Raw genomic sequence first — 20,579 nt, 5'->3', positions numbered from 1 at the left:
TCAGGACCTTGTCCCTCCTGTTTGAAGTTATGAATCCTTTGACTGAAACCTCCCCGGTACCGCCACATACTCCTGCCTCAAGTATAGATCACTATACGCTCTGTTCCTATGAGGTCGACCTTTCAGATTCCTCATGAGTGTCACAACCAGGCTCGCCACGGAGGGTCTTCCACTCTGTAGCAAATGGCAGGGTTTCCTTTTCTGTGGAGGCTAAAGAGCATTCATCCTTTTTTTTTTTTCTATCCATCTGGACAGTTCAGGGAAGAAGAGGCTACAAAGGCTAGGCAGCACAGAAGGGGTAAACTGAGGCCATGGTGCATCACTCTGCTTTGTTCATATCTTGCTAACTGGTGTGAGAAGCCTGGCTGCACATGAGTGTCAGAGCTGAGACTTTGGCAGCCCTTTGCATGCCCAGCTGGCTGTTTCTGAAGGTGTGTGGGAGGTGACGTCATCAGAAACTCAGGGAACAACAGACGTGTGGTGTTGACTGCTTTAATAGAATCTTTTAAGATTAGATGCTCCGCTTTCGTTTCTTCTACACTTTATAAGATTTTCAGATTTTCCTCTAGAAATCTGTGACGCTTTTGTGAGGTGCCTCCATGTAATTGTATAGCCACATGAGTACATACACAAAGACAGACTGTTTAGTTGCAATGAAGTTATTGACTTTTCTTCAGAATACTGCCAGGACTTAAGAACCAGAACTTTCTGTTTCTATTTATTTTTAAACCTCATTTATAAGCTTGAAAAAAAATACAATATATTTTTTAAAAGATTCAAATAACCATGCGTCATGAAATAGACCTATAAGCTCAGCTATTTGGGAGTCTGAGGCAATAGGATTCACAGTTTAAGGGCAGCCTGGGTTACACAGGCAACTTACGGAGACCCTGTCTTAAAATAATAATAACATTTACAAGAAAAGTAAGAGCTAGGAATGTCACTTACTGGTTGGGTTCAATACCCAGTAGGAACAAAGGAATAATAAAATAAAATATTTGTACAACATAGAAATTGACAGAGAAAATATAAAAAACCAATCCTCTTTATACAATCCATCCTTTAAAAGTCATCTCCCAGAGGTACAGTGGTTTGATGTTTATTTTGTAGCCCTGTGGTCTTTTTTCTAATACACATAAGCTATTTTAAGATAGTTAGCCCCATTTAGAGTGTTTGCCTTTACACAAGCTTGCACTCTATGGAGGGTCTCTACTGTATTCCCAAAGTTGCTTCCTGAACCGTCAGACAGCTTTACCCATTTCTCCTTTGCCTTAAGGTCTGAACAAGGTTTGTGCTAGGGAGGAAGCACCCTGGGCATTGGAGTCTGGCCTGGGGTTAAATCCCATCAAGATTACCGCTGAGTTGTGAGATCCTGGACCAAATCCCCTTCCCGGGGCTTGAGGGCCAGGACTCTAGAGCCAGGGTTCAAACCCCACTTCTGGCTTGAGCATGTAGGCAAGTTGGTCACAGTGAATCAATCCTAGTGCTGCATATGACCAGGTGTGGTGGCACACACCTGTTATCCCAACATCTGGGAGGCAGTGGCTGGAGGATCTAATGGGAGTTCAAGGCCAGCCCATTATATGACACCCTATCAAAACAAAACTCCCCCACTGGACTCCACTGGCCCCTTAGGGCCTCAGTGTCCTTATCTGTGAGCAGAGATGGCCACAGGATCTACTTCTGAGGGTGGTCATGAGGACTTAGTTCAGTACCCAGCACAAAGTGTTCAATAATTTTCAGCTGCTTATCTGGCACCCACACACACGTGGGACTTAGCTGTGTGTTTACACGAGGCAATAGACACCCTGCATAAGGGCCATTCAAAATCATTGCAAGCTGAGAAGATAACACAACCTCAAAACCTCTTGGAAAAGACAAACTTGTCTCCAGGGTCTAGACAAAGGGTTATGCTCAGATCCCAGAGAAGTAGCTTTCAGCCCAATGCTTGGTCTCATCTACCCACCACACCATTCCTTACAACCTAGCTCCCCGCTCAGTCCTTCCCTTTTGTTTTTTAGCCTCAGTCTCCCAAAGCCAAGGCCACCCCATTGCCCCGCTGCGTCACCAATGCAGACCACTTTTCCTGCTATTGCAAAGCACCTACCTGCCTTTCTCCTGGTTGTCACTGCAGGGCCTCATTTGCTGCTTGGTACAGAGAACCCACTGCTGGAGCTTTGAGAGCCTTGTTGATTGTAACGCATTCAAAATCTTCTCTTCGACCCAGTCTGCTCTCCGTTCAATGAACAGGACTTCTGCAAATCCACTCTGAGCCAGCCAATGAGGTAGCAGTGGGATGTGTATGAGACACTGGAGCCAGGGGAAGGCTGGGCTGAGACCTTTAGAATTTCCAGCCCTGCAGAGCATTGTGGACAGTTACAAATCTAGTCCTAGCAATGGCTTAGCACTTACTGTGCGCCCTACAGCATGCCAGTTGCCCGTGTTTTATGCCTGTTCCCTCCTTTCATTCTTATAACGGTGTTGAGGAGAAGCAGCGCTACCATCCCCTTGTACAGATGAGGATGCTGAGTCCTGCGGAAGGCACGCTATTGTAGGTCCAACGGTCCAAGGCCGAGGTGAAATAAGCAGGACTGGAACGCAGAACCCCAGGGTCTGTTACAAGCTGCCTAACCTAGACTTCTATTAGACAGTTCCATATCTGACCTCTGCTCCTATAGTCACCTCCTCGTGCCCATATGGAACATAAACACCAGTGATTCCTCCCCAGGGTGACACATCAGTCACTGTAGGACAGACTCCTGCATCCTGACTCCAGATAGATATTCTGCAGGTGCTCCTCAGCAACCCTTGAGGCAACCTTTGTTAGAAGGTGATAGGGCCCAGCCCTGCGGCAGTCAGGGGCTCTCCTATCTGGCCAGTATCACCTGGTTCCTTGAATTGCTCTTAATCCTCTTGTTTTGGTAGAATTCTGGCAGGAGACTGACAGCAGAGAGAGAGAATGTGTGTGCTTTTGCAGGAAACCTAAGTATTTTGACAGCACAAAGAATGGTCGGTCTGGAGGTCTGGGGTCTGGCTAAAGCTGGCAAGCCATCCTAAACAAATGGATTGACTGCTTCCTGCACCATCACTTAACTTCTACACGGGACTGACATCCGGAGTTTAACTCCTGACAGCTGGGGCACAGGCAACCCTTCTTAATTTATAGTATGCAGAGACAAGTTCCTCCCCCTCTCTAGTACCCCCACTTTCCTGGCTCCTTTAAAGTGACAGAGTCACTAGAAACAATAAAATCTTACATAGTTCCCTATTTGAAACTTATCAGGTGTTCCAAAGCCCTAGAAAAGAAGTACATGTCTGTTCAAATATCATAAGACAGAAATATTTCTAAATTTTCCGTTGCGTACTAAAGCTACAAGGCCATGAAAAGCACTGATGTAATCTTTTTTCTAGATTGCACTAGGTTTGATACACTGGGGCAGGAGAGGAATATATCCACTTTAAACAAACAAACAAAAAAACTGTTTTCTCAGTAAGAATAGAGTTCAGGGTGGGAAATAAAGCTAATTTCAGTTTATTAATAATATCTGAAATGAAATGTCATACCTCCCCCTTCCAACCTTGTACCTAGACAACTGGAATATTCATTTCTCCTTCAGAGAAAGCACGAGTGACTGTTACCTTTAAGCAACACACACATTTAATTAATGAAGACAAGGAAAATGATTGTGGCTGTATTTAAATCAAGCATGTAGAATTTAAGAGATCTGACCTTAAAAATGAAGAAAATATTATTGCAATTACTCCATTTGCTAAAAACAAATGATGTGACATTTGAATTTAAGACTTCTATCAAAAGCACCGCGCGTCTTTAATCAGTTTGCACCTTTCCATTTTAATGGAGTTGCGCTTCAGCCACTGCCTTTACAATTATTGAGGCTGATGACTTCATGCCTTTGAAATGACTTGAAAAGATTAGTATTCATGGGTTATTTATTAGCTCCTTGTGAGTGTATTTCCAAGAGTGGAAACAGCATACTACTACACTAGTCTAGGTCCCGAGTTCAACTCTTGTCATTAACAGCACAACTACACTTGCTACAAACGGGGCCCTGATATTGCCAGACATTGTGTCACGCTCTTTTCTCCACGAGGGTTTTTAGTGGCTGTCTTTGTTTCTCACAAGCTCAGGGGGAGCCCTGACTCCAGCCCTGGTGGCTGCTGTACTGTTCTGGAAACACCGTGGCCTGAAGGAAATCAGGCTGCTTGGACAGAGAGTGGATCTCAGCCTGCCACAGCTCTCACTGATAGGGAACGCCTGTCTCAGGCTCAGTGGAGTACTCAGTGACATGGTGACACTTGCAGTTTAACCTAAACACTTTCTGCCTAGATAACAAAAATGTCACGTGTGTGTCCCTGACAGCAAGCACGGAGCTGCAGGTCTGTGGCAGCGTGGCTGATGTGTGGTCTGTCTGCCATCTGAAGCCCTTCATTGCCTGCCTGGCTCTGAATCGGGAAAACAGTTCAAACGGACCTGCTGGCTGGAAGTGAGGGACTGCAGCTTTTCCGGGAGGGCCTAGGACTGGCAGCCACTGAGGAAGGCCTCAGCTGAATAACGGGAATAAAGAAATGTGTGTGTGTGGGGGGGGGGGGGGGGGGGGGCTGGAAGACAGCAGTGCCTTGGGCTGGATCCTGCCAAAGCGGAGGCTGAGAGCGAGCAGGAGCAACAGTCATTCTAATTCTGGGGTTTGTCTCCTGAAATCCTGATTCTTTGTGGTCATTTGATTTATGCACACTTCTATGTAGAGACTATGAAGTGTGTATGTGTGCTTAACCTAAAGGCACAATAAACTAAAATGCATGTTTTACTTTTGGAAAATCTGATATAGTAAAACTTACAACTTGTGCAAGTAACAGCTCTGTAAAGCTTATACTGCAGAATCTTCCAGAAAATTCCACTGGAACTGTGTCTATAATGCTCAAACTATAATTTGATGTGTGAAAAGCTCTAAACACAAAATGGGGCTCACTGGTAGCTTTTCCCCTAGAGAATGGATGGTAACACATACAGGACCCCCTTCTGCAACATGTGTAATTTCGGGGCCAAGTAAATGTAAGAGATGAAAATTTGTTTTTACTGATGTAAAAATGGATTTCATGTTATATAAAATATGGAAGTGAGGTGGATGTTAGCATCTCAAACACATGTTGTTTTGCTTGATGGGATTCTCGTAAAGCTCGAGGAATGATTGTGGGGAAACAACAGGGCAGGCTTTGAGGACATGGTTTGCTGTTTGGGATAAAAACCAAAATTCACCTCAGCTGTCCATCCAGCCCTCAGTGTGTTGTAGACACTACCAGGGTTTCATACACGACCCAAGCCCCAAAGATCTTATTGTAAGAATCGAACGACAAACAAGTCTACCTAACTGTGATACAGGGTGGAGTAGAGAAACTTCCTAAACATATGAGCATGCATGAGAGGCTCTGCTCCGTTTGAGCAAATGGGCAGAGTTCGGACAGTGAGGAAGACCAATGGTCGTAGGAAGATCCTGTGGCCACTGTGGTGTAGCAGGGGCAGTGGTCCTTGTCATGGAGCCATTTGTGTCCTTGGGCACACATCAGCTTGTGTGAGTGTGTACCCACTGGGTAAGCAGCTGACTCAAAATGCCTGGAGTTGATACCATCTCTCTCTGTGTCCTTAGGCATGACACTTACAGGCTTTGGGTGTGTTTTTATAAAGTGTTACTATGAAAAAGTAACCTCTGGACAGAATTCCAATGTATTTCATTATTCCAATATATGCCATTTTAGAAAAAGTACAGTGATCTCTAGAAAATGTCAGCCACAATTCCACTCGTTGTAAAGATTGCACACTATGTTCCTACTAGACATTTTATTTATTTGCCCAATATTTTTAAACATTCTAACTATATATTACACATATCTTTTAAATAACATTTTAAATTATTTTTTTATAATTATATTTTCATGCTCTTCTTCTATCAAATGGGCTCTGGGGATTGAACTGAGGTTGTCAGGTTTGAGGGCAAGCACCTTTACCCGCTGGGCCATCTCAGTGCCTCCTATAATGAGTTTTACCATTCATACCACAGCTGTTCTTTCATGTCAATAGGTAAATATTCGCTTCGTAGTGTTTATTGTCCTATGTCCTTTAATCAATGTATCTTCTATGTAGGACATTTCAGTGAATGTGGTTTTATGTAGACCATCATGCATATGTCCAATTATTTATGAAAGTGATTTCTTAGATTACCATTGCAAGGTTAAGGAGTCTAAGGTTAGTTCTGCATGCTTGAACTATACTTTAAGAATGTCTTTTAGGTTTAACTAAATTCATTATTAACTTAGTTTAAGGTTTCTATACATTTTGCTATAAATGCTAACTGAGAAAGTTTTTATCAACTTACATTCCCATTAATGGACTTGAAAGTATGGATAATGGGATACTGTTTCTCTTTTAAAAAATTCTCACAAGCTGGTGGGTATAGTCTTACACTCACATTTCCTTTGCATTACACTTGGTCATCTCTTACTCACTTAGTCGTGTGTGTGTGTGTGTGTGTGTGTGTGTGTGTGAGAGAGAGAGAGAGAGAGAGAGAGAGAGAGAGAGAGAGAGAGCAGTTTGCCAGTTCACAGACTTGGTCATGACTGACACAGAGTGTTTAGATTTTCTGTGTGTTTTGAGGGAGGCTTTTGTATAGAACACTCACACTCTGTCCAGTATTGAACAGTATTGCAGTATCTTTTCAGTAGTCTTTTTTCTTTCTCTCATTCAGATTCCTTAAGGAAAGCAGAAGGTAGACTTATTTGGGGAGAAGGGTACTGCTAAATAAACTAGGAGAGAGATGAGAAAGTGGTAACCCTGGCCTTTGGTTAGCCTCTCCCGGCACCGATGTGCGTATTTCAGATCCTTTCTGGTTTCAGTAGGAGAGTTGCAGTGTGTGTGCACTTTTCCTGTTGTTCCTCTTTCCTCCTTGGTCTCTGTTATCATGTCCATAGCATCAAGTGTTGACTGGTAACCGTCAGCATATCTTCCCTTCAGAGCGTGATACTAAAGGTTGAAGAACAGACATACTTCCAAAGGTTTGGGTGTGTGCTGCCTAGTCCAGCCTTTGCTGCCACCTGGGAGATACTTACAAAATGTGGCTGTATCCCGAGGATCTGTAGGACCTTGTCATTGTAGCTGAGTGCCTGTTCAGGGAAAGCTGGGGTAGGGCTACGAAGTGAGACAAAGACCTTCGGGAAAAGCCACGGGAGGGACTTTTAGGACTGGGACCTGGTCTGAGGATCTTGGGTCCCTGGGATCTGGAAAAGTATACTGATGTGATCCAACACAGGGTGTCTGCCTTGCTTTTAGATAGGCAGGGATGACACCCCCATTCAATGGACGGAGTGAGGGAGGTGGAGCCATTACTCGGTTTGTGAGGCTGTGTTGGGATGGCCAGCACTCAGTAGAGGCTGAAGCAGTGCTTTGACACACACAATGTAGGGGAGGGAATACTCATTTAGTCTCATGGTGTCAGTTGGTCATGGTAGCTGGGATGTGTAGGGGAGACTCTTCACATCATGGCGGGCCAGGAAGCAGAGGGATACTGCCATCAGAGCACCCACTATGACCCTCTCGGACACGCTCCCTAGTCGGCCACTTTTACTGGGTATGTCCCATCTTCTAAAGCTCCCATAGCCTCTTAAAAACAGTGCCACCAATTAGGTGACAAATATTCAAACCATAGCCTGTGGGGACACTTAAGATTCAGAGCATATCACCAACAGAACTATTTTAACTATGCCATTCAGGAGTGTAGTGTATCATTCATATAGCTGTTCGACCGATCCCCATGACAGTTTTATCTTGCAAAAAGTTTAGACTCCTTAAACAGCTGTCTATGCTCTCTCTTTTTGGTTCTGGACAATGCCATTTACCTTTAATTTCTATGATTTTGCCTGCCTAGAGTACTAAATATACATAGAGTCGTACCATGTCTGGTTTATTTCACTTTGAACGGTGTCTTCGAGTTTGCAGAATGTTGCAACACATATTGGAATTTTCCCTTTTTGAGGCTGAATAATATTCATTGGTATGTATACAGCACACTCTATCTGTTCATCCATCGTGGGGTGCTTCCCTCTCTCAATGACCATGAATTTTGCTGTAATGAAGATGGCCGTGCAGTCCATTTTGAGGTATGTTTGCTTCTCTTGGATGTCTAACCAGTGGTGATATTCCTGGATCACAGGTTAATTCTATTACCTTGAACCTCTATGGACATTACATCTTTAACTCTTGAGCTTGTGCCATGACTTTGCCCAGTAGGTTCACTTTTCAGTCACGCACCAAGGGCTGTAGCATCCACCCTACCCCTATTTGCTGTGCAATACAAAGGAGCTCTGAGCTAATCTCCAAGGATAACAAAGCTAATATTTCCGTTTCAGAGGCAGAGTTACATGTAAACATGAGGCACTCTGAGCAAGAGCTACTCAAAGGACCAAAGATCAGGGCAGGACCCTGAAGTCACATCACAGGAAATATTAGGCACTCACTGTAAATCCTTCAGTGACATCTCTTTTAAAATGCTGCGGTTCCCTCTGAACACAGCACCCGTCAGTTTATGTGTACAGTGAGTTTGACCGTATGTCTCTGCTTTCCCCTTCAGTGACTGCAAACACACAGGGAAATCTGAGTTTCAACTGTCGCATTCTTCTAGCCACTAAGACAATAACAGATTAAATGGGATGAACTGAGTGGCCATACTTCTTGTAAAGTTATCCCCAGAGATGAATGTGCGACGTGGTTCTGAGGTTTGGTGGTGTCTGCAGTGTAACTAAGGTTGACAGACTGCCTGCATGTGGGTGGCTGTCTCCTTTCCAGCTGTGACCAGCTGAATTATATCACCTGTCCCATTTGATGTATTAGGATATGCCCAAGCTCAAGATGCATGTTGCCGCAATAGGGAAATTAATGTCCGCCACTGGAGGCAATTAATAATGATTAGCAGCAAAACAGCAGGGTTAAATCTGCATTTAGCAGAGTGTTCACACGCTTTTATGTTGTACTTCAGCCTACTTGCTCAAAGAAAGGGGGAAAGCCTTTTGGGGGAGTTGGGACCATCTTATCTTAATTAGCATGTAAACTTAGATGAAACATCAAAGTCTCTTTAATGAGATGGCTTATTTATTGCTCACTTAATCCTCACTTCCTGAGGTCAGAGAGCATAACACACAAAAAGTAGTATACTGTAGAGATAAATGTTGAGATTAAGTTGAGTAGAGAGTAAAGTCTTTGGACTTGGGAACTGCATTTGATATATGAACTGGGGGCAGAAATTTTTGCCCTCTTTATTTTGCCATTTATAACAGAGCAGCCAACTGGCTTAGCAAAGATTTTCAGCTAGCCGACTGGTACAGTTCTAAGCAATCTGCGCGTAAGATACTGAGTCATCTCTACTCTCCACCAGGTGACTAGAACCCATACAAATGTGAATATTTGACACACGTGCTAACTGAGAAAATGTTGCTCTCCAAATGCAAAACATGGTGGAGAGTGGTAGATTATAAATCTATGGGATGGTAGGGCCTGAGATATTGATGCGTGCAAACACTCATTTCTGTCAGGCATTTGTGTCACCAGCTATTAGTGGCACACCACACAGCACAAATATTGATCCATCAGATATTTTATTAGGAAATTTCGTAAAACAGATTAAAGCATAATTGGCCACCAGTCAGAATTTACAGTCAAGTGAAGATTATATACTTAACCCCAGGGATAATGTAGTTCTCATTAATGAAAAACTGTAGGATAAAAGCCTTGGGGAAACATCAGAGCTGTGTTTCATTAAGATAGAGTCTGGATTGGGAGACTGAACTCTTTCCTTTGCTGTGAACCTGCAATGGCTGTGGGCACGCTGGAACTCCATTGGCAATCCAAGGTTCACCTGGACAGTGCTCCAGCCTTGCTTTCCGCCCACTGTGTCCTCGGGGGGCTTCAGTCTTCACGACCTCAAAAGAAATCCAACTAAAAGTGAAAACTTCAAGCAAGAACTAGTCACTTGGCTTACTTAATTCAGGGATCCAAATGCTTGGACATAACTGAAGTAGAGGGTTGAACCTTTAATAGTGCCAAGGCATTCTTACACCATCATCTCTAGCGCTATGTGATTGGGATGGCCACACACCGGGTTAGCTTCAACAGTTCACTCACACGTTCACTGGGTCATCATCACTTACCATTTGCCTTGAAATTTCATCATGGCCAAGCAAAGCCCAGTGTCAGAGGCAGGTCATTGGGTTGGGTCACTTCCATTATTGTTAGGTGCCTTAGGATTTCTATGCCTGTCATAAACACCGCCGTGTCCTAAAGCAGCTTGGGGAGGAAAGGGTTAACGAACTCTTCTTATATTTCATACCACTGTTCATCATCCAAGGGAGTCAGGGCAGAAGCTCAGGAAAAGAGATCTTTTTTGTAAGATAGGAAGTCAAGACAGGATGGGGTGCCTGGAGAATTATTAGGACTGTGGGAGCAATGCCCAGTGATCTGATGAACTCATCATAGACTCCGCCCCTTAAAGGCCCCACCACCTCAGTTTGTCACAATGAATACCTAGCTTCTAACACTTAAACTTTGAGGGCAAACCCACATGCAAGCATAGCAGGAGAGAGTGAGAGAAAGAGGAACAGAGGGGAAAGGAAGGGAGGGATGGAGGATGGATGGAGGGAGGCAGGGAGGCAGGGAGGGAGGCAGGGAGACAGGGAGGGAGGGAGGCAGGGAGGGAGGCAGGCGGGGAGGGAGGCAGGCAGGGAGGGAGGGAGGGAGGCAGGGAGGGAGGCAGGCAGGCAGGCTGGGAGGGAGGCAGGGAGGGAGGGAGGGAGGCAGGGAGGGAGACAGGGAGGCAGGAGGTACTACACACAGATGAGAGAAGATCACATGAAATAAATTGTAAATAAAACAAAAGTAAAACAAATTAAGAAATAGAGTAAGTCACTCCCCGAATGCCTTTTATTCAATACTGTTACTATAATTTATCATAATATTAGAGACCCCAAATACTCATGATCTACTTGACAGGTACAGAATTCAATGAACTTCTAAAATATAGGGAGCCCAGCCAAATTATCACATGCTTGCTGCATACATGTCCATGTATGAGAATGTTCACAGGAATACAGACCTGGAAACAACACAGTTGCCCAGAACTGTGGCAAGTTGTGATACTTGTTCTGAGGAGGAACAGCAGGGGGAATGAGCCGCATCAGCCAGGAATAACAAGGAGTCCTAGGAGTCTGCCCAAGAGGCCGTGGTGGCAGCACATGTAGACATGCAGATGGGGCGCTTGGTGTACTTCCTTGGAGCAGTGGGGAATGGGGTGTGATCCTGACTCAGCCCTCAGGCATTGCTAGTAATAGGATTTATTTATTTGTTTGTTTGTTTGTTTATTGTGTGCGTGTTTTGCCTGTTCATAAGGGCACCATGTGCATGCAGTACTCAAAGAGTCCAGAAGAGGGCAGTAGCTCTCCCTGGAACTGGAGTTAAGCATTGCTTTGCACTGACAGATGGGTGCTGGGAACTGCTTCTTCAGGGGCAGTCTGTGTTCCAAACCACTGAACCATCTGCTAGTAATATTTTTTGGAGCAGACAGCATGTACATAGGTGTCCATTCTAGTGTTATTCTTTAAGCCAGGATAAACTCAGTCCATATGTTTTATGAGCATAGATCATAACCAGTGTTAGTATTCAGGCATCTGTACTGGCCTGGCCTTGGGGTTCTGACAGGATATGTCCTCAGCTAAAGCCACCTGTGCACATTCACTATGTTCCCTTTAAAAGGGGCCCTGCCCACCTCCCATCCTGCTCTCTCCCTCTCTCCCTCTCTCTCTCTGTCCCTCTCTCTCCCTCTCTCTCTCTCCCTCTCTCCCTCTCTCCCTCTCTCCCTCTCTCTCTCTCTGTCCCTCTCCTGCTCTCTCTCCTGCTGCTCCTGTCCCCAGAGGCTGCTCTCCCCCTTCCCTTTTCCCTTTTTATGATCCATTTCCCTAATAAACAACCCCTCTGCTTGAACCCTGTCAAATGGCGTCTTTCTCCAGCACTCACTGCTTTCCTTAAATTACAACTGTCAGCACTTAGAGAAGGGGCTGCTTTGGGTCTTCTCTGCTTTTGGGCAGCTTGGCCAAGCCAGTCGCCCGCCTTCCCCGGGGAATTGCTTTGTGTGGAAACAACTGGAAAGGGAATGAAGGGAAGCACAGGCCACACTCTGTGCCTCAAGTCTGAGCTGTGTTTGTTTGTGCAGCTCTTCTAAAGGCCTTTAACTGACCTAGAGATGCCTCAGTCCAAAGCACTCTAAGCTGAAATGTGTCCTGATAGGGCCTCTCCCCAGGCCCCTCTCCTCGACATGTGGATACTTCCCTTCCCTTCAGGTGGCCTTCTCTCTGTGTATCCTTGGCATCTCTTCCCTCTCCTTAAAAGGACACCAGTCCTGTTGGGTTATTGTCTTACCCTTACTGCAACCTTAATTACCTTGTTAAAGGCCCACGGAGTTACATTATGGACTAGAGCTTCAACATAGGAATATTTTATGGTTTGAATTTCATTTATGGCTTGAATGTGGGCTGTCTCATATACATTCACCATGTGTTTGAACACTTCCACCTGGTGGCAGCATTCTGGAAGGCTGTGGAAACTATGGTAGGAGGCAACACAGGTGGAGGAGTATCATTGCTTTTGGTCTTGAATCTCTGCTTTTGTTACCATGAAACAAACCTTTTGGTAAGTCCCTATGGCTGTGAATAGAGGCATCCCAGCTACCATGATGGACCGTGTCCCCTTAACACACAAGCCTGAATCAAACTGTCCTCCCCTGGGCTGCTTCCGTAGTTGTTTTGAATCAGTGTAATGCCTGTATGAATGGCTCCCATGCAATCATCATTTTGATGGGCACTTACTACATGCCAGGCTCTCCACCAAGGATGTCACGAAGCAGGTGCTGATTTCCCTCTCTGATACGGAGCACCCGCTATAATTATTCTCATCTCTCAGATGAAGAGACTGGCCACATGTGTAGGACTAGGCTCGGACCCAATGCTATTTGTCGTGTACTATGCTGCCTAAGAGTACAGAAATTAAAATTGCCACTTTTAGAGAAGTGATTTGGGTAAAGCAAAATAGCATTTGAAATAATACAAATAATACCCAGTGCTAAGGAATGTGGTTATAGCCCTCATGTGGGGGGGGGGAGGGATAGGACCGCTAATCAGTAGAAAAACCACATTATGTCAGTTTTTATTGAATGTAGTTACTGGCTTTGCCTGGCTCAGATGCGTGTCTGCAGCCGGGGAAGGTCACACAGAGCTAGGGCTCTGTGCGGTGCTGTATTTCTTAGTAATTACCCAGGAAAGCTAGGGTTTCAAGACCAAAAGCAGGCTTTCTTTACAATCCTCACACTAGTCTTAATCAGCGGTAACTATAACTGTCCTCAGGGTTCCAAAGTGCCCTCTTATTAACATGATCTATAATTTTGATTCTTTTCTATTACTCTTGGCAGAGGTCTGGGCCTGTAGACTTGGAGTTCACCAGGCTTCTCCATCACTTGTGTGAGATGGTCTGAGAGGAGGAAGCAGGGCTTCTGTAACCGAGTTAATTCTCCTCTGGTCTCCTTGTTACTCTCCATTACTTCTGAGGTGTGTGGCCAGATCCATCCATTCTTCCAAGCTTAGTGTGAGAAAGCATGTGGTGGAGAGGGAGGCCATGTGGCTTACGTGCTGCCTCATGATAGAGATGGCTGTCGTGTACTGAGACCTAATTGATAGGAGACCTGTGAACATCAGCTTTGTTGATAACATGTTTTTCTGTCTTTTCTTTTTCTTGACTTGGAGTTGAGAATTGGCACTTGAATCTATATTAAAGAAAAAGAATTAGAGCCCAGACAAGGGATCTCATTGACAAGGTCAAGTTGGGAAGGGTCAGGGAGGGGACTGAGTCCAGTCAGTCAAACCCTTGACCTTCCCCAATATTCAGCATAGGCTTCAGTCATTTTGGAAGAGGGACCTCATTTGAGAAAATGCCCCCACCAGATGGCCTGTGGGAAAAACCTGTGGTGCATTTCCTTGATTGGTGATTGATATGAGTGGGCCCCGCCCACAGAGGCCCATCCCATTCCCAGGCAGGTGGTCTTGGATGCTCTAAGAAAACAGGTTGATAGCCTGAAAAGAGAGTCCTGCTCAACAAATACACCTGCTTTGCGGCAGCTATGCCTACTGGACACACATTCCTGAAGAGATGAAGCTGTGGTTACCTTCCCTTTCCCTGCTACCCACAGTAGGGGAAAAAAAAAAAATGAGGGTTGGGTATGTAGAGATTAAGAACTTGACTGAGCAGTAAAAAGCAAGATTAACTGGGGTGGGGGTGGGTGGGGTGGGGGAGGGAGAGAAAAGGGGTTGTGCGAGCCATAAGAAGCAAACCAGTAAGCAGCACCCTCCGTGGCCGCTCTTCAGTTCCTTCCTTGACTTCTCTCACTGACTTCTACCTGGCACTGTAATAAACTAAACCTTTTCTTCCTCAAGTTGCTTTTGGTTATAGCATTTTAGCTCAGCAATAGAAACCTTAGATAGTCTCTGTCTACATGAGAGTGTTTTTTCTGAGGAGTTGGAAGTATGGGGCCACTTTTCTGTGCATGCCTCCTCTGCAACGCCGAGAATCATGCTGGTCTTCCTCCAATGCAAGCACTGAAGGCAAGATGGCGTTTCTTTCATTATTATCGGGAAAGGAAGACGAAAATAGCCTTGTGAGCTAGTTTGGAGAAAGTTTGGGATGCAAATTCTGTTTCTCTTGAAGTGCACACTGCTTCAAAGCCTCTGAGCATTTCATTTGAAAATTGACTGAGACACAGGTCTGTTTCAGTGTCTTCGAGTTACCTGTAGTACACTGTAGCTGGACAAACAGGCAGATAGACCTATAACACCAGCATTCAAGTGATTAAAAAGAAATAAAGCACCGCCAGATGTTGGTTTGGAACAACCCGTAGGACGCATTGGAAGCAACACTGATTCTGCAACCGGAAATTGGAATTGATCATTACTGGGCACTAAATGTGCGTATGTTTTTCTGAAGTTCCTAAATCTATTTAATTTCTGTGTTGACAGAGATATTAGACAGCTGTTTGGAAATCTGTCTCTCTTTCCTGAGCTATGCACAAGAAGTCTTTATGTTAAGCTGCAGGAATGTCAATGAGAGCCCTTCAGTGAGCCAATCAGCTGCAAGTGGAAGGCACGGCTGGAAGCGATAACCTTAACTTCCATTCTCGATAGTTCTGATGGCCCGCACGCACCCCTCCAAGACAGGGCTGTGGGAGGCAATGCCTCCCAAGTGCTGCAGTGCAGTGCCAGCTTGGGTGATTAGAGTCAAAGACGATGAGTTAGGAGGTGCGTTTGCTGAAAATGGCTTCTCAGTGACTTGCTGTGCACCCCAGGGGTGCATTCCTGAACCCTCTGCTCTATTACCCTATTACCCATCTCAACCCCATGCACCACCCTCTAAATGGGATCACATGCTTCTGTCTTTAAGCCTGCGGCAAACTACCACGGGAAGCAGGTGCATGAGAAGAGAAAACCCACGTTCTTTCTTTCCAGGGCAGCCAGTGAACTTGTTAATTGGTATCTGAGCTTCACTTAGCATCTTCAGATGCATTTCCATAGCCCAACACAGGAAGCAAGCAAACAAACAAAAAACAAAAAACAAACAAACAAACAAAAACATTTTATAGACAATAGTGGCCCTTTTTTTTTTTTTTTTTAGCATGATCTGTAAAAATTGGAGTGGGGATTAGAGCTTAAGCTTATATGTCTTACAACAGAGAAGTAGTTACATAAATTATGTCAAGTTCTGGCCAGGCATGACAGTCCATGCTTAGAGCTCTTGAGGTAGAGGCCAGAGAATCAGGAGTTCAAGGTCATTCTGAGCTATATATCAAGTTCTAGGTTACTCTGGGCCAGAGGAAGTATTTGCTGATTCCCTGAGCCTGACTTGGGAAAGGCTTTGCTGGTTTTCATGGGCTGAGGTATTGGAGTTCTTGACATGGTTGTGCCTGTGTCAAAACACACACCCACTCAGGACTTCATTCACTCGTTCCTCCACTCAGCTACCTCCTCTCCCCACAGCTGACACACTAGGGAGGAATTTGGCGAGATGGGTTTCTTAGGTCTGTTAGGCACTCAGACTTCCCGGACTGGCACAACCAGCACATGGTCCCCTTACATGAGGAACAGCCTACAGCCACCTACCTGCTACTATTTCCTGGTTATTTGCCATGTGTCAAGATCTGTACCCAGCTATACGGATACCTCTTCTGTTAATGCTGTGTTGTCAAAGCCCTTATTACTGCCTGGTGAGTGCTGTGCTCTGTAGTTGTTTGTGGCTATTACTAATGCCCTGCCATCTCATTATGTGATTGGAGTGATACTGTCTTCTCACTGCTAATAAGAAACTAAGTCCAGAACCAGCTCAAGCAGGTTAGTGGCAGAAACACTGTGACAATACAACTGCCAGAGGCTTTGGGATACTCAGTCTACATCATCTAAGTCTTGTTGTGTTCAGCAGGCCTGGGAAAAGCTTTATAGAATACGGCTTTCTAACCCTGACATCACAACAAACGGTGGCCAGAAGAAATGAATGCAGAAAGCATTGGGTCAGAGTAGTTTACATGCTTATCTCCCAGTAGGATGCTCTTGACCTTGATATCTGTTTCTGAGACTGTCCTCTGAGGGAGGAGGAAGTCAATGCATGCCAAGAATTTTCATGACAAGCTCTCTTTTTCAGCTCAGAGCAGCGAAGCCTGAAGTAGGTGGCAACCTCTGCATCCCGTTTCTCAGATAAGAAGGGACAGGAGCTAAGGAGCTTAACTTCCTCCAGGAACACAGCTGATCTATTGCAGAACTCTGAAGCTCTGTCTTAGCCTGGAAACGATACTTCCTAGGAAGGAAGGGCCCCAGCACTGTCTCTGAGGTCTTTTCTCCCATAGGCCCCTCTGCTTAGGACAGAGTCTCTTTCTGAGACAGGGAGCCCAGGCTGTCAGGCTCCAGCCATCTCTGGTCAACTCCATATTTAATATATGCATGCACCAGGCAGATCCATTAACCTTTATAAAGTCTTACAACCTGAAGATGAGATCACTCTCACAATTTCCATGTTCTTATAATTCCCTAATATAGATACCAGTAATTATCCTGTATTTTTAATAACCCAAGAGGATGCTTAACAAACAGCAAAATGTGATAGGGATCTAAACATGAACTTTCAGTAGAATCCTAGTTACGTTTGATCGTGGGATGCATGGAGAATTACCAGACACTTGCCATGCTTGACTTTGGTCATCAAAACAACATATACTCTTTCCTTCCTACTTTTCTGTAGTTAGTGGCTTAGGAGGTGTGCTGACTCTGTGCCTGGCCCTGTGCTGCTGCCTTGCAATGTCTCATTTCATCCTCCAGCAACACGGTGGCTCCTGTCCCCACTACACAGGCAGGGAGCAGACGGACAAGTAATGTGTACGAGGCACTTTAATGTGTACACGGCACACTAACATGTACATGGCATTCTAGCATCTGCAGGACACTCTGTGGTTAAGTAACAGGGAAGGAAAACACCAAATCTTCCTTGGTAGTTCTAGAGGCCAGCAGTTCACGATCAAGGTGTCAAGGCCGGTTCCTTCTGAGAGGGAATTAGAATCAAGGTAATATGAAGGACGAAGTGTAACTGAGCCTTTTGAGGAAACTTTGAAACCTTTTTTTTTTTTTTTTGGTGAGACCAGAACATAAACCTTCGAACCATTCATAAGCTTGCATGGCAGTTAGATTTAAGAATGGCAGGAGGTGGAGTGGGATGGGAGGTAGAAGTCAGTGGCCAGGAGGACTGACCCAGCCACGCTTCCTGCCGGATGAAGAACATGCCAAGTCCTACAACCTCGGAGTCCTCTCTTGCCATCTCAAAGGGTAACACGAGAGAAAAGATGCTCAGTGAAGTGTGTGCCTGGGAGGAATTGTGAGCCTTCTGACAGATCGGAGCGACAGGTGCTCCCGAGGCTTCCCCAGCGCAACAGCTCTGCCCCAGCAGGGGAGGGCTTCCCCAGAGAAGTCCTTACAGTTCTGCCCAGGGCTGCCTAGAGTGTAGTGTAACCATTCTGTTTGGCTGTGGGAATTTGGCTGGGGAAAGGTGTCTTTGGCGAAAGTGTTACAGCCCTGCTCTGCTCCGCTTTGAGGCCAACCACAAGAGAAGAGCATAGAACACTTGAATCCTCTGCAAAAGGTGCACATGGGGGTGGGGTTTGAGAGGAAGGATGTACACGAAAGTGAGCCTTGCCTGCGACAGACACTCAGGTCTGCCAGTCAGTCTAGTGCTGGAATAGTCAGGGCTGTATGTGTGGCCCTGTGCTCTGGGGCTCCAGTTGCTCAACACATTGGTTGCTTTGTGGAGGATGCAGAAATAACAAAAGAGTGTCAGGAACATTGGAAGAGCTTTGTGGCAAGTCCATTTAGCAGGCCAAGGTTAACTACTCTACTCATTCTCTTCAGTGAGGGCCTGGTAGCAAGCACACAGCTGTCATTCAAGCACTCTGAAGGCAGAGGCAAGCAAATCAGAAGTTCAAGGTTATCCTCAGCTACACATTCTGTGTGATGCCAGCCTGGGCAACTTGAGACCCCATCTCAAAAAACAGCAAAACAACAACAAAACAAGCAGCAAGGACCAGAGCCAAGTCACAGGCCAACCTGTGACAAAGAAGACACAGGTAAATGGCAGCATACTGCAGGAAGCCACTAGGCTGCACCAATTTCCTGTATCTCCTGTACCTGGATTCAAAACCCCATCCTTTGCTGAAAAGCTGTGTGGCTTTGAATAGGTTACTTGCCTCTCTGTGTCTGAGATTACTTGTCTGTACAATGCAATTGACAACTGATCTGGCCTCACTGAGTTGTTAAGACTTGTCAAGAAAATGCATACACATCTGTGCAAGCATGAAAACAAGCACTGGTGAGAACCGAAGGTCTCCCGAATTGTGAATGGCACACAGGCAGAGAGTTAGGGCATAGGCGATGACGGTGTGCAAAGAAATCACAGAGGCCAAAGATAATGGCTCCTTGGTGCTTTCACAGGTGACTCAGATTTGCTTAAAGTCAGACAGGAAGGCTTTGTGATGTAATGCCCACCCAGGAGTAATGATCCAAGCAACCAGGAAGTGAGGTTGGCAGTGACTGTGCAAGGACACATGGCAGCAGGCAGAGGACCCCTGGGAAGTGGCCCGGGGCTAGCGGCAGCCCCCACAACCCTGAGAAGAGTCACAGTCGCTGGTTCTCTTCCGTCCTGGGAAGGTGAGCTGAACTGAGTAAAGCTGAAGGTAAAAGGAGACATTTTGAGACAGATGATGCCGAGGAGAGGCCAGTAAAAGAGGAAGAGAAGGCAGCTTGCCTCGAAGGCAACAGTAGCTGCTGGCATCTGGAGGCGTGGGATCAGGAGCTTCCAGAGATGGGACCCAGGAAGGAAGGCTGAGGATCCTGCATTTTAGGCCTATCATACATTTAATTATGAGCCAAGCTGCTTGACAGGACTGCAGAGGCCTCCACTCTCTTGACTTTTCTCTGGATGCTGACTCTCTTGTCATTTGGTCTAACACTGTTACTCATAATCTCTGTTCTGATGACATCTGCAGCCCTGGAGTTGCCTTCAGCATCTGCCCTGCTGTTTCCCGCGTCACAGCCTCCCAAGGATTCCTTCTACCTCTCAGTCAAACTTGCTTGAAAAAGTCTTGGTGGCCAGCTAGCTTGCTTTTTTAATGCCAAGTCTGACTATAAAGAATGAACCAGCACTGGCTACCTTAGGTCAGAGGCTGACCTTGAACCTACAAACTGTGACCCAGAGCCTAGTTTTCTGGGATGAAACTAACCAGCTAATAGCTAAAAGTTCTGTGCTTCAGGGATAGAGTGAGCTAGCTCTCCTACTTGGAAAACTTAAAAATCCAGCAGCACGTGCAATCACAAAAGAGGCAGGAATGAACTGCAAATTAAGACTATAGAATATAAAAGGTGAAAAATGAAGCCAGGAGCAAAGATAAAATGGATGGAAGGCATTCGGTGTCTGAGCTACATTGCAAAAGCAAGACCTTTATTCTCCCAAAGGAGCTTTTATTAGACTTTTTCAGTTGGTGCACAGTGGAAGGCAGGCAATTAAACACTCAGTATAGATGTGTGAGAAGATATAAGATACATCCTCACTCATTTATTGAGTAAATACTAATTGAACATCTTCCCTGGCATAAACAAGGGTCCAGAGATTGAAGTGCGCAAATGGAAATGCCAAGACTGTGAACATTTGTTCATCGTGAAGAAATCCAAAGAGAAAGCAATTTCCCGAGGTGGTGTCTTCTGTGGACACACAGTGCACATGAAATATGACAGGAGCCTGGGAAAGGAAATTGAGGGAGAATAATTAAAAATAAACCTATAAGCTAAGTATTGAAAAATCATCTTTAAGAACAAAGTGCATCTACCAACAACAGAAGGTGGATGAGATTAACAGATCTTTGTGTAGAATGGAGTGAAACATTTACTCAATAGGATTAAAA

The sequence above is a fragment of the Phodopus roborovskii genome, unplaced genomic scaffold, assembly GCF_943737965.1.
Source record: "Phodopus roborovskii unplaced genomic scaffold, PHOROB, whole genome shotgun sequence".
Lineage (NCBI taxonomy): Eukaryota > Metazoa > Chordata > Mammalia > Rodentia > Cricetidae > Phodopus > Phodopus roborovskii.
Note: the sequence above shows the minus strand (reverse complement) of the source record.